General features: G+C 43.5%; 1 non-coding gene across 1 annotated transcript; it reads left to right on the top strand.

Moving 5' to 3' along the window:
* The first annotated feature begins 298 nt into the window (after positions 1-298).
* LOC122179467 lies at positions 299-417 on the top strand. Its single transcript, XR_006178698.1, has one exon. It is a non-coding gene; the product is annotated as a 5S ribosomal RNA (ribosomal RNA).
* Positions 418-11789: the final 11372 nt, after the last annotated feature.

Raw genomic sequence — 11789 nt, 5'->3', positions numbered from 1 at the left:
ACCATGTTTGCCACGTTCCTTTGCAGAGTGCACTGACCTAGTGTGCAGGTGCTGTGTAAGGTCCAAGTAGTGTCCTGTGAATACGCTGCGCGTGTGCGTCAGTCAGGAATGCATTGAGGTCTGCCATGCTGGACATGGGTCAGTGCTCACTGCGGCATGGTGCACGTGTGTGAGAAGCTGTTTGATGTCCACCTCTGTTCACGGCCTCATTTCACTGCTTGATGGCTGAAGGCCGAGTGGTGCTGGTTGGTGTCCGTGGTGTGAAGATGAGAAGAGGGCTGGAGCAGGAGCATGAGGCACCTATGGCCATCCCACCCTGGTAACGCCTGATCTCGTCCGATCTCGGAAGCTAAGCTGGGTCAGGCCTGGTTAGTACCTGGATGGGAGACCTCCTGGGAATACCGGGTGCTGTAGGCTTTTGCTGCCGGCCTTTTCTATCCCTCTGGACCCAAGGGGTCCCGCTGGCTGGAGCAGGCACCAGCTTGTGTGGTTGGGGGCATTGTTCCGCTAAGCTCATTTTGAGACTCTCTGGAGTTAGTGTCTCTTTGGTCTTTTAACTGGTGTTGCAATTCTTTCTTATCCCATCCCCTCCCCTCCCCAGTCTGCCCTCCACTCCCCTCCCCCATCTGCCCTCCACACCCCGCCCCAACCTCCACCCCTTCCCTTCCCTTCCCTTCCCTTCCCTTCCCTTCCCTTCCCTTCCCTTCCCTCCCCTTCCTTCGCAAATATGCCCTGGATTGACTGAGCAATCTGCAGTGCTTAGGTATTTGTTTCAGCCTGAGTTCTGCCCTATGCAGATCTATCTAATCACTAGGTTTCAGTGCAAGTCTTCATTCTCCGTCCCTTTCAAACACTCCCAAGAAATGTCAGGATGGGTTTCAGCAGGAGTGGGGGTTGAAGTGCTGGCCATGAGCAGTTGTTATTTACTCCATGTCCATCTTTTATGCTTACGCTCAATTCTATTTTCTTTATATTGGAAACTTTCCACTGTAACAAGTGTGGCACTGAGCTTACTCTCCTCACTCCCATTTGGCCGAGCTGGAGACATTTATTTTCAGTTAATATTTCATTGCCAATAGGCTCTTCCTTTCCTTTCCCTTCCCTTCCATGCTTCTTGAACTCCTTCCAGTTCACCTTTATTGGTACTGAAAGTACTTAAATTTGAAAGCAGCAGTCGAGGTGCTATCTCATCAGTATTGTGTACTGAGAGAGACATCTATCACTTCCTGGCTATCTGACACGATGCCTCTGTGTTACAAGTCCAAAAATTACATTGGATTTTTTTTTTTTCTTGGTCTCACTGCTGGATCTTATTTAATTTACTGAAGCCCATACATCCAAATCTATATGTTGGTAGGCACGTATATTACACCTACTGTGTTCCCTTCAGTCACCACTTTGCAATTACAGGAAGAAAAAAATGCCTGTGTGTGCCTTTCTTCCCTTCTTTATAAATCCATGCTGTTTATTGGCTGCGGATCCATTTTCCCCTAAGTGCTCAGGACTTTTACCTTTTAATATTTTCCCCGCTATATTACTGCAGCCTGAAGTTAGGCTTACCAGATGGTAGATGACAGGATCGCTCTTTCTCTTCCTCTTCCCCTGCCATTTTTAAAGACCAGTAACACGTTCCCCTTTCTTTTCAGACTTTGTAGAGCTCACTAATTCTCCACAAATGCTTTAAAATAATTGTCAGTAGTTTGGATAAGTTCATTAGTGAATTCCCTTCTCTCCTTATGAGGCACATCCTACGGATATGCTCAGTTTCACATACTCAGTTTCTTCCCCCTTCAACCTTTCTTATGACCTTCTCTCAACAATTCTTGCTACATGGATTTCTTTTCTGATTGTGCTTTATTTTTCTTAAAAAAGCAATTCAGTATATTTGCTAACTTAGCATCATCACCTCTTTTGTTCCCTTCTTCGTAGAACAACAAACATCTTTTATTCCTAGCAATTCCTTTCCCCTTGTAATTAAAAGCTCATCTACAATCTGGACACATCTACATAGTTGTACCGAAAAATACAGGTGCTATTGCTAGCAACTCTGTTACACTCTATAAATAAGGTAATTTTATAAGTTTAATAAGTTATCATGGACATAAAATATAAAAATGTGCTGAAATACAGCTCAGAAAGAGTAAAAATCCATATATTTAACAGAGAAAAATGATTTAGTTTTCAGATTCTTCCTATATTTCAACTATTTTTGAAATAAGGTGTAAGCTCTTTTCTCATTAAGCACTTCTGTCGCCATGCTAAGTAATAAGGAAGAACAAAAGATTTCCTTCCTGGATTACTTTGTTGAATTCACACTTTAATCGCCAGGTAGATGATGTTTTTCAAACACACTCAGATGTCTGATTGTCAGCTTTATGTCTCGGGAAGCATTCCCAGCAATTCGGGTACAGTAAAGTATCTACCTCGAGCAAGCCTCTGTGTGCTATATAACTTTTATAGTCATTATAAAAAGTAATTTATTGAAAAAACTTAAACCTTTTCCAACTCAACTGACTTTTGATTTAAAGGTGTGAGCTCCTGGTTATGGAAATCAGGTGTGGTAGGTGCTTTTTTCAGAATTAGGTTTGCTGTTTATATCATGAAGTTTAGAAGCTACAAGAGTAACATCCTCTAAAACATAGCACGTTCACAGAAACTGGGATATCTCAGCTCATGTTTCATGGTTACGCTGCCTGGAATTGCACATAATCTGAGGTAGGGGAACTTTTCCCTTTTTCACATCACATTTCTTCTCCTGGGTACTCTTTTTATTTTCCTTTACTGTAGTATAATCCAGTGATTCTGGCTGCAGACTGGTTTGGGGAAATGGCATGTAACAGAAGAGAGGAAGTAACATCTCACTGGTATCTGACTGTCTTTGTCCTTCTGCCTCTCATTTTCTTTCTGTATTTTTTTTTCATCTTTCTCTTCCTTGCTTGCTTTTGCTCTCTTGATTCCTTGTGTTCTTTCTTCATATACCATATGGCCATGCTTCATTTTGAGATGGAACAACCCTGTTTTCTAAGTGACAATATCCTTTAATAACAGCAGAGATCACGACCAGGAAGAGAGTTCCTTGTAACAGTGCCTAGCTCTGATTAGCACTGTGACACAAGCTCATGGTGCTTTTGAGCCAAACCATTGCGATGGGATTTGAGTTTGCAATTTGATCCAGGGATGAGATCAGCCAGCTTCAGCCCTGCTTCTACCATGGGCTGTGTGTGGGCAGAGAGCTGCTGCTGCAGACTGGAGGATCCCACCACACTGCAGCCACACCAAGGGAAGGACCAATGTCATTTATCAATGACGTAGACGATGGAACCTAGTGCACCCTTAGCAAGTTTGCAGATGACAGCAAGCTGAGCTGTGTAGTCAATACATTGGAGGGAAAGGAAGCCATCCAGGGGGACCTGGACAGGCTGGGGAAGTGGGTCCATGTGAACCTAATGAGGTTCAGTAAGGCCAAGTGCAAGAACACCCTGAGAGCAGCCCTGTGGAGAAGGACTTGGGGGTCCTGGTGGATGAGAAGCTGGACATGAGCCAGCAGTGTGCGCTTGCAGTCTGGAAGGGCAACTGTGTTCTGGGCTGCTTTAAAAAAGGGGTGGCCAGCATGGAGAGGGAGGTGGTTGTCCCCTTCTACTCAGATCTTGTGAGGCTCCATCTGGAGTACTGCGTCCAGACCTGGGGCCCCCAGTACAGGAAGGATGTGGAGTTCTTGGAGCGGGTCCAGTGCAGGGCCACTAAGATGATCAGAGGGCTGGAGCACCTCTCCTATGAGGAAAAGTTCCTATGCAGGAACTGGGCTTGTTTAGCTTGGAGAAAAGAAAGCTCTGGGGAGACCTCATTGTGACCTTCCAGTACTTGAAAGGAGCTTATAAACAAGAGGGGGAATGGTTGTTTACGATGGTGGATAGTAATAGGACAAGGGGGAATGGTTTTAAACTGAGACAGGAGAGGTTTAGGATAGATATTATGAGGAAGCTTTTCACTCATAGGGTGGTGACACATTGGAACAGGTTGCCCAAAGAGGTTGTGGATGCCCCATCCCTGGAGGCATTCAAGGCCAGGCTGGATGTGGCTCTGGGCAGCCTGGACTGGTGGCTGGTGACCCTGCCCTGCAAGAGGGCTGAAACTAGATATCATTGTGGTCCTTTTCAACCCAGGCCATTCTATGATTCTATGGAAGAAGAACAGTGAGGCACGGGCAGGTGAGGTGGCAGCCTTAGGGTTGCTCTTCACTGTGCTGGTAGCTTAGTCCTTTGGAATAAGGGCAGAGGACAACATAGAAAAAAATCCCAGAGCACTACAGCTCAGCTTTTAGAGAAACTTCGGCTTATTCAGAGCATTTTGTAGCGCAGCTTCAGATACCCAGAAATGCTCAGGTACTACAGAGCTGACGCACCGCTTCCTTTCTGAGAGTAAGGACAAGTGACCAGTCAACGCTTGAGGGCTGACAGAAGCACTTAGCGTCCTTAGCCCCTCCTTGGGCTGTCACAGAGACTTACTGTTGTTTCCTCTGCAGAGTTATTGGTTTATTCCAGGAGAGGGCTGCTGGAGGCAAGGATTCCACAGACCTGCAGGCTGAATCCACCAAGGTGACAGTCATCTCTCAAGAGGCAAGTCTGCAGTGAGATCTAAACATATTTCAGACTTATTCACTCCATGACGGTCCAACTTCTCTTGCTGACCATCCGTTTGGACAACAATTTGATTTATTTGAATTCAAATGGGCATGAAAACAAACGACGTGGCCTGAGGCAAGACTAAGCACCTAATTTACAGAATGTCTAAGATTGTAGCTAGGGACTTGTGAGCTATTGAGGCACTCAAGGAAAGGGCACAGGCAGCCTCTTCACATCTCAGCCCTGTACGTGCCTCTACATACAGCATGACACTGGGTTAATGCTAGAAATTAATGCAGGAAATTCCTAATGCAGGAATTGGGATTACAGGCTGGATCGCTGGACTGAGGCCAATGGGATGAGGTTCAACAATACCAAGTGTTGGGTCCTGCACTTTGGCTGCAACAACCCCAGGCAATGCAGTCTTATGGCAGAGTGACTGGAAAACTGTGTAGAGGAAATGGACCTGGGGGTGTATGTTGATTCTCATCTAAACATGAGTGTGCCCAGTGCACCAAGAAAGCCAATGGCATCCTGGTCTGTATTAGAGGTATGTTGCCAGCAAGATCAGGGCGGTGATCATCCTTCTGTACTCAGCACTGGTGAGGCTAGATCTGGAGTACTGTGTTCAGTTTCGGGCCTCTCACTACAAGAAAGACACTGAGACCTAGGAGTGTGTTCAGAGAGGGCAACAAGGCTGGTGAGGGATCTGGAGCACAAGTCTTATGAGGAGAGGCTGAAGGAGCTGGGATTGTTTAGTCTGGAGAATAGAAGGTTCTGGGAGACCTCATTGCTCTCTGCAGCCACCTGAAAGGAGACTGTGGCGAGGTGGGGATCAGCCTCTTCTCCTGCTTAACTAGCAACAGGACTAGAAGGAATGGCTTCGAGCTGCACCGGGGAGATTTGGGTTGGATGTTAGGAAAAACCTCTTCTCTGAAGGAGTGGTCAGACACTGCAATGAGCTGCTCAGGGTGGTGGTGGAGTCACCATCCCTGGAGGTGTTCAATAAACATTTAAATGTTGTACTCAGAGACATGATTTAGTGGGTAAATATTGGCAGTAGGTAGATGATTGGACTGGATGAACTTTTCCAACCTTGTTGATTCTGTGATTCTGTGAAAGAAGCCCTGATTAATGTACTGGTTGGACCAGGAACAAAACAAGCAGCCTGCAAGGAGACTTAGCTGAGGTCAGCTTCATGCCAATCTGAGTGGCCATTAGACTCAAAGGATGCTTGCTTGAGGGTTCCTGAGGCACATGTTTTAGGCAAGGGATTTTCCTTGTCTCTCTCTCCTAACTTTGGCCATAGGTAACTATGTAGGAATTTCCTGACATAATGGCAGAAGTATGGAAGATGGAGGCTGCAGCACTGCCTTCAGCTCAGGTAAACCTGTCACCCAGGGGACACAGGTTCTGTGTCACATGGCACATACCAGGTTTGCCCTTTGGGCATTTGGACATCTGGTCTTTTGGTCCAATTTTTGATTTTTCAAAAAATCAAAATTTTCAAAACTCAAAATTTTGATTTTTCTATTTTGATCTCCCTTCTTTTCTCTATGCTGAATGAAACCCATGTTGCAGTGGAGCATAGATCCAGTGAGCTCACAAACCTTCTGCCCACACATGGGATGAACCTGAGCTGAAGTGTCAACACATTACAAGATTTGGGCACCATTTTTAGTGATGAGTTCAGGATTATGCTGGTAGCACGAGAGCAGGCATAGTGAGAGACTCAGAGCCTGTAGCACACAGTTATTATATTCATGCTGTTGATTCTGATTCTCTGATAAAGTTAATTGACTGAGTCAGGGCAAATTTGCTCTGCACCTGCTCTGGACAGAGCAAGATCAACCAGCTCTAATCAATCACTCCCACTGGGAAACTGGCACAAATAGTGCTGGCTTTGCTAGTGCCCGTGGCTGATCTCAGCGGCACTGGTAATCAGGGAGTCCTCCCTGAAGCTACCTTCTCTTTAACTATTAAAATAATACTTTCCCTCAACCTTTCTAATACACTTTGTTGGTGTCTGTTCTACTCATATGATGTTCTGGTATTTTGGAAAAAATTGTACATTACTTCTTTTGCAATGCTCAGTTAAATTGACTCTGTTATGGACCAAGAAATCATGGAGTCATGTTGGATAAGACCTTTAAGATCATCTAATCCAACCATCAACCCACCACCACCATGCCCACTAACCCATCTCCTTCAGTACCATATCTACTTGTTTCTTGAACATCTCCAGGGATGGTGACTCATTACCTCTTTGGGCAGCCTGAAGAATCTTTTCTACTCTAAGCTCCTCCTCCTCCAAATGCCTTCAGCAAGGAGAAAAGGCTACAGTTTAGTGTACCTATAGTGTATCTGTAGGGCCTGTGGGTCAGGAGTCAGATACAGCTGCACGCCCTGCATTTCCTGGACTTACTCATCATGGTATCAACAAAAGAATAAATTGTAGGGAAAGACCACATTTGCATTTGGGTCCTGTAAGCTCCCTGTTTACCTGCAATGGCTACATGCACTCATCCTGTGCTAAATGTGGGTTTATATACATTACTTCTCATGTACCATGTGATGAGGAGCTTTAGCCTGAGACAAGAGCGCACTCAAGGAGTTATTGTGTTTTATGCCCTGCTTATATCAAATTATCTTGCTTATGTGTCTAGGTGCTCAATAAGAAAGCAAGGAGACATTTGAGATTTTAATTTGGATTCTAATGAACAAACCAGGGCAGGGCAGAAACAGTTCTATTAACCCTCTCATCCTCACCCCAGCTGTGATGGGCACAGTAGTGATGTGTTTCTCTCCACACCAGGCTGGGAAGGCATGGGAAGAAGTTCATCTGTCCCCATGAATTTAATTCCTTGAACATCTGGTCTCTGTCTGCTACTGACAAGATGGCAGGCCAGATGGGAATGTCCTAGTGGCTGCAGTCAGCCTTGAGGGTACGTATTACATTAGGCTCAAAGATATTTTGAAAATAATAGATTATGGGACCTGAAGAGCTTTTGCATAAAAGGCTTAATGTTACTGCAAGATAACAAGGTTCTTGCTTCTTTTTTTCATTCTTTCTTTTTTAAGGTAAAGTTGTTAATATAGTAAGAGGTAAAAGATATATGGATCCAGTTTTAAAGCTGGAAGCTGGGACCTCCATCACTGAGGCTATTTCAGCTGATAAGTGAAGGATGCATAGTTTCCCCAGGATGCCAAATGATGGGTAGAAATTTGTCCTACTGAACTGGTCAAATTAAGGGGTAAAGAGAGCCAGTGGATTTTTGGAACCAATAGAAACTCAAAGTTGATTAGTTTCAGTCCTTGGATTTAAACATTTTTACCTTAATAATGAAGAGTAAAGACATTTATGCTCAGAGACAGACCATACATCATTTACTGACATCACTAAGCAGGGTGGACAGCTTCTACTTCGGGGTTATAGAATTTTTTCTTTCAGCTCCAAATTAGTGATTCCACAGACTGAACACAAACCTGACTGAGGTTCTGTACTTGATAGAAATGCAGTGAAACAAAGTCTAGTGCTATTTCATGTTTATGTTATGTTAGGAAAAAAATAGAAACCCATTCAATTTCAAATGAAAGGCATGGAACAGCTGCCAATAGCTGGAATGAAAGCTTGGAAGAAAAAAATAAAGATATTAATGTAGGGCAGCCAGAACAACTTGTTTCGAACAAAAAAAGGGTCCATTTGAGGAAAGGGTAGGAACTAAGTCGGATTTTATTATACTATATTTTATTTCAAATGATTTGATATCAGCTTGCACTGTGATTCTTGAACTTTTACAGGAAAAACTTACTCCTCCCCTTCCCCAAAAAAAATCCACGAAAATCATCTGGCAACTAGAAAATTTAAGGGGAATGCTAGAGGAATACTATAATGTCTGCAAAGAAATGGAGTGTTCGAACACTCTTCAGGGTTATCATTTGTGCAAAACATACAGAGAAATTAAAGCAAAAGGACACAAAGACTAGCTATCCCCATACACATCCCCCACACAGCAGGTGCAGGGAAGATTTGTCCCTTTAGGTCAGATTTGACATAGATTATTTGCTGAGGTGTTTGAGTAACCTCACTGTCCTCTCTTTTCTCACTTCCCTGAGACGGTCTTGCTGTGACTAAATGGGACATTTTTGTATTTCAGATCATTTTCACTGATCTGCCTGGAACAGCAGGCACCGTTTAGAATCACACAGTCTCAGCTAAGTGGACATCAGTTTAGCAGTTCACAGTAAAGTAGGCTTAGGTAAGAGCCCGTTAGTCCTCATTTTCTTCAATCTGTTTCTTTTTCTTTTTCGTTTTTTTAAACTGTCACTGTTAAAAAAAAGTACCAATTGAAAAAAAAAAGGTCTACAAATTCGACTTCTGACTATGTTTAGTACTGCTATTACAGAATACTGCCAAAGAAACAGGGTCTACACAGCTTTGGATTTCTCATGATAAATCGACGCAAATAGTCTGTTATAAATCAAGAGAGATTAAAAGAGGGAGATAAGGCAAGACCAGTGTAACTAGGAACTGCCACCACGTGCTAAAGGCAGATAGGTATATGTGAGGATATCAGTTGTGTTGTGAGAGGTAGACTGGTGGTCAGAGGAGGTTGTGACTCCAGATGGACAAATGCTCTGCCAAAAGGAGAGCAGGATAGAGTTATTAAGTGGATTGCTTTGCGCAAGACATTTTCAGGCAACAACCAGCAGGTAGATTTGACTGAGTCCCAAAACATGACACAGTCAGGAAAAGGCTGCATCAGGGTAGACCTAGAGGTCCAAATGACAAATGTCTAATTCAGCATCAGTTCATCTAATTAATAGTTTGTTTACAAGAACTTGGAGGACGTTATTGTATTTACTCTAGGAAGGTGACAAAGACAGCAGTGTGTGCCTGTGAAGGGAAGGTGTAGGAAAGTGTGTTTTGGGGTTGTGCTGGCGCTTGCTCTACGGAAACTGCTGTTGTGTTGTGCTTCTGTAGCTATGTGCTGATCTATTCACACAAAGGCAGCATGTGGAGCAGACCTCTGTCGGGCTCCTTGGCTCTTAAGGATTCTAAACAACAGCTGTTCTCTCTCTCTTTTTTTTTTTTTTTTTTGGGCCAAAGTCAAATGCAGCAGCAGAAAACATGTGGGCTTCAGTGCTACAGAGCAAGGGTGCAATTCATCCTCCTTTAGCAGTTGCAGGCTTGTGTACTTGTATGAGCAGCGTTTAGATGCATGTGACACTCCAGAGGAGAGAAAGAGAGTAATAAAGTACAGATTATGGTTAAAATGCCCGAAAGAACTACTGTGAGCATCTGATCTGACCTGCTGTGTCAATGAGGAAGACTGTCATGAATTAGTTTAAACTAGATTGTGTCTTTAGGAAAGAAAATCATAATGTTTCAGTTTCCTGTGTTAATGTACCATGACCTTAGAGAAATTGTACCAATGGCAGCTGTTCCCATAGCTTTAAAGCATGCAGCTTTCTCCTGGTTTGAATCTGGCTCCTTGGCATTGCATTTTTATACCTTCTATGTCTAGGCTAACGATCACTTTTAACTCAAGTAATGAAGCCATTAACTTCACATTTGTTAAAGTCAGCATTTTGGATTCCTCTAGTTTATCATGCTAAAACACCTCTCAGTCACTCTGGTTTATTTCCATTTCCTTTCACTATTATGAGCTGCCTTCCTGAGAGGTGGGCAGCAGAACTGGGCACTACTCCATCTGCACTGGTTCAAGAGCTCAGTGGCTCTTGAAGTGGCACTTGAAAATGAAGCCTGAATATGAAGCTGTCCCCTACTTGATATTCCCCATTTATAACTTCCCTAGCCTGAGTTGTACTTGGTGTTCCAGTTTTTTTCCCCTTAACAATACTGTCCTCCATTCTTTGTCAAGATGACATTCACAACTAAGTCGTTTTTGTTTTTAAGACGTGGCATGATATTACCATACTTTTATCCCACTTGAACTTTACTAGCACTTCACAGACTACAGAAAAGGTTCAGCACAAGAAGCAAAGGGAAACATTGATAAACTAAGTTGTACATTTTGATCTAACTTTTATCTGATTTAGACTGCAGATATTTTTCTTGACTTGTCAGAAATAGCTTCTAATTTCTGAGTAAGCTGGAGCAACTCTTTGGAGTAGACAGTTTGTCTTGATTGATTCAGTGATTGATTTTTGATTCTCTGTTCAATTTTGGACCCCTCACTTCAAGAAAGACACTGAGACCCTGGAGCATGTCCAGAGAAGGGCAGTGAAGCTGGTGAGGAGTCTGGAACACAAGTCTTATGAGAAGCAGCTGAGGGAGCTGGAATTGTTTAATCTGGAGGAGGCTCAGGGGAGACATTATTGCTCTATATAAGTACCTGAAGGGAGGCTGTAGTGAGCTGGGGGTCAGCTTCTTCTGTCATGTAACTAGTGACAGGATGAGAGGGAATGGACTCAAGTTGCACCAGGGAAGATTCGGGCTGGATGTTAGGAAATACTACTTTGCTGAAAGAGTGGTCAGACACTGGAATGGGCTGCCTAGGGGGGTGGTGAAGTCACTGTCCCTGGAGGTGCTCAAGGAATGTTTAGATGCGTTGAGGGACATGGTTTAGTGAGAGCTATTGGTAATTGGTGGATGGTTGGATGATCTTCTAGGTCTTTTCCAACTTTGGTGATTCTACAATTCAGAGGCTTCAGCTGATGAGAAACTATCACAGTGACAGAAAAAAAATCATCACAGTCTAATTAACTGTTAACATTTTTATTATGAGTTCTAAATCTTAAAATACAATCAGTCACAGAATCACGGAATAGTTGAGGTTGGAAGGGATTGCTGAAGGTCATCTGGTTCAAGCCCACACTCAGATAGGGCCATCTAGAACTGGTTGCCCAGATTCATGTCCATTTGTCTTGAAATCTTCTAGAGATGGAGACTTCAAAACCTCTTTGAGCAACCTGTCTGTGCTTCAACCAGCCTCACAGTAAAAAAGCACTTTCAGGTGGAATCTCCTGTTTTTAATTTATGCCCACTGTCTCTTGTCTCATCTATAAGAACTGCTGAGATCTTGACTCCCTTTTATCCATTTATTTCCATCAAGTTTTTATACATGTTGATATGAAAAATTACTGTGGGAATGGTCAAGCACTAGAAGAGGCTTTCTAGAGAGGTGGTTGATGCTCCATGCC

Source organism: Lagopus leucura, unplaced genomic scaffold, assembly GCF_019238085.1.
Source record: "Lagopus leucura isolate 7727_CA_CO unplaced genomic scaffold, USGS_WTPT01 Super-Scaffold_100002, whole genome shotgun sequence".
Classification (NCBI taxonomy): domain Eukaryota; kingdom Metazoa; phylum Chordata; class Aves; order Galliformes; family Phasianidae; genus Lagopus; species Lagopus leucura.
This window is presented reverse-complemented; position numbering and strand designations above follow the sequence as displayed.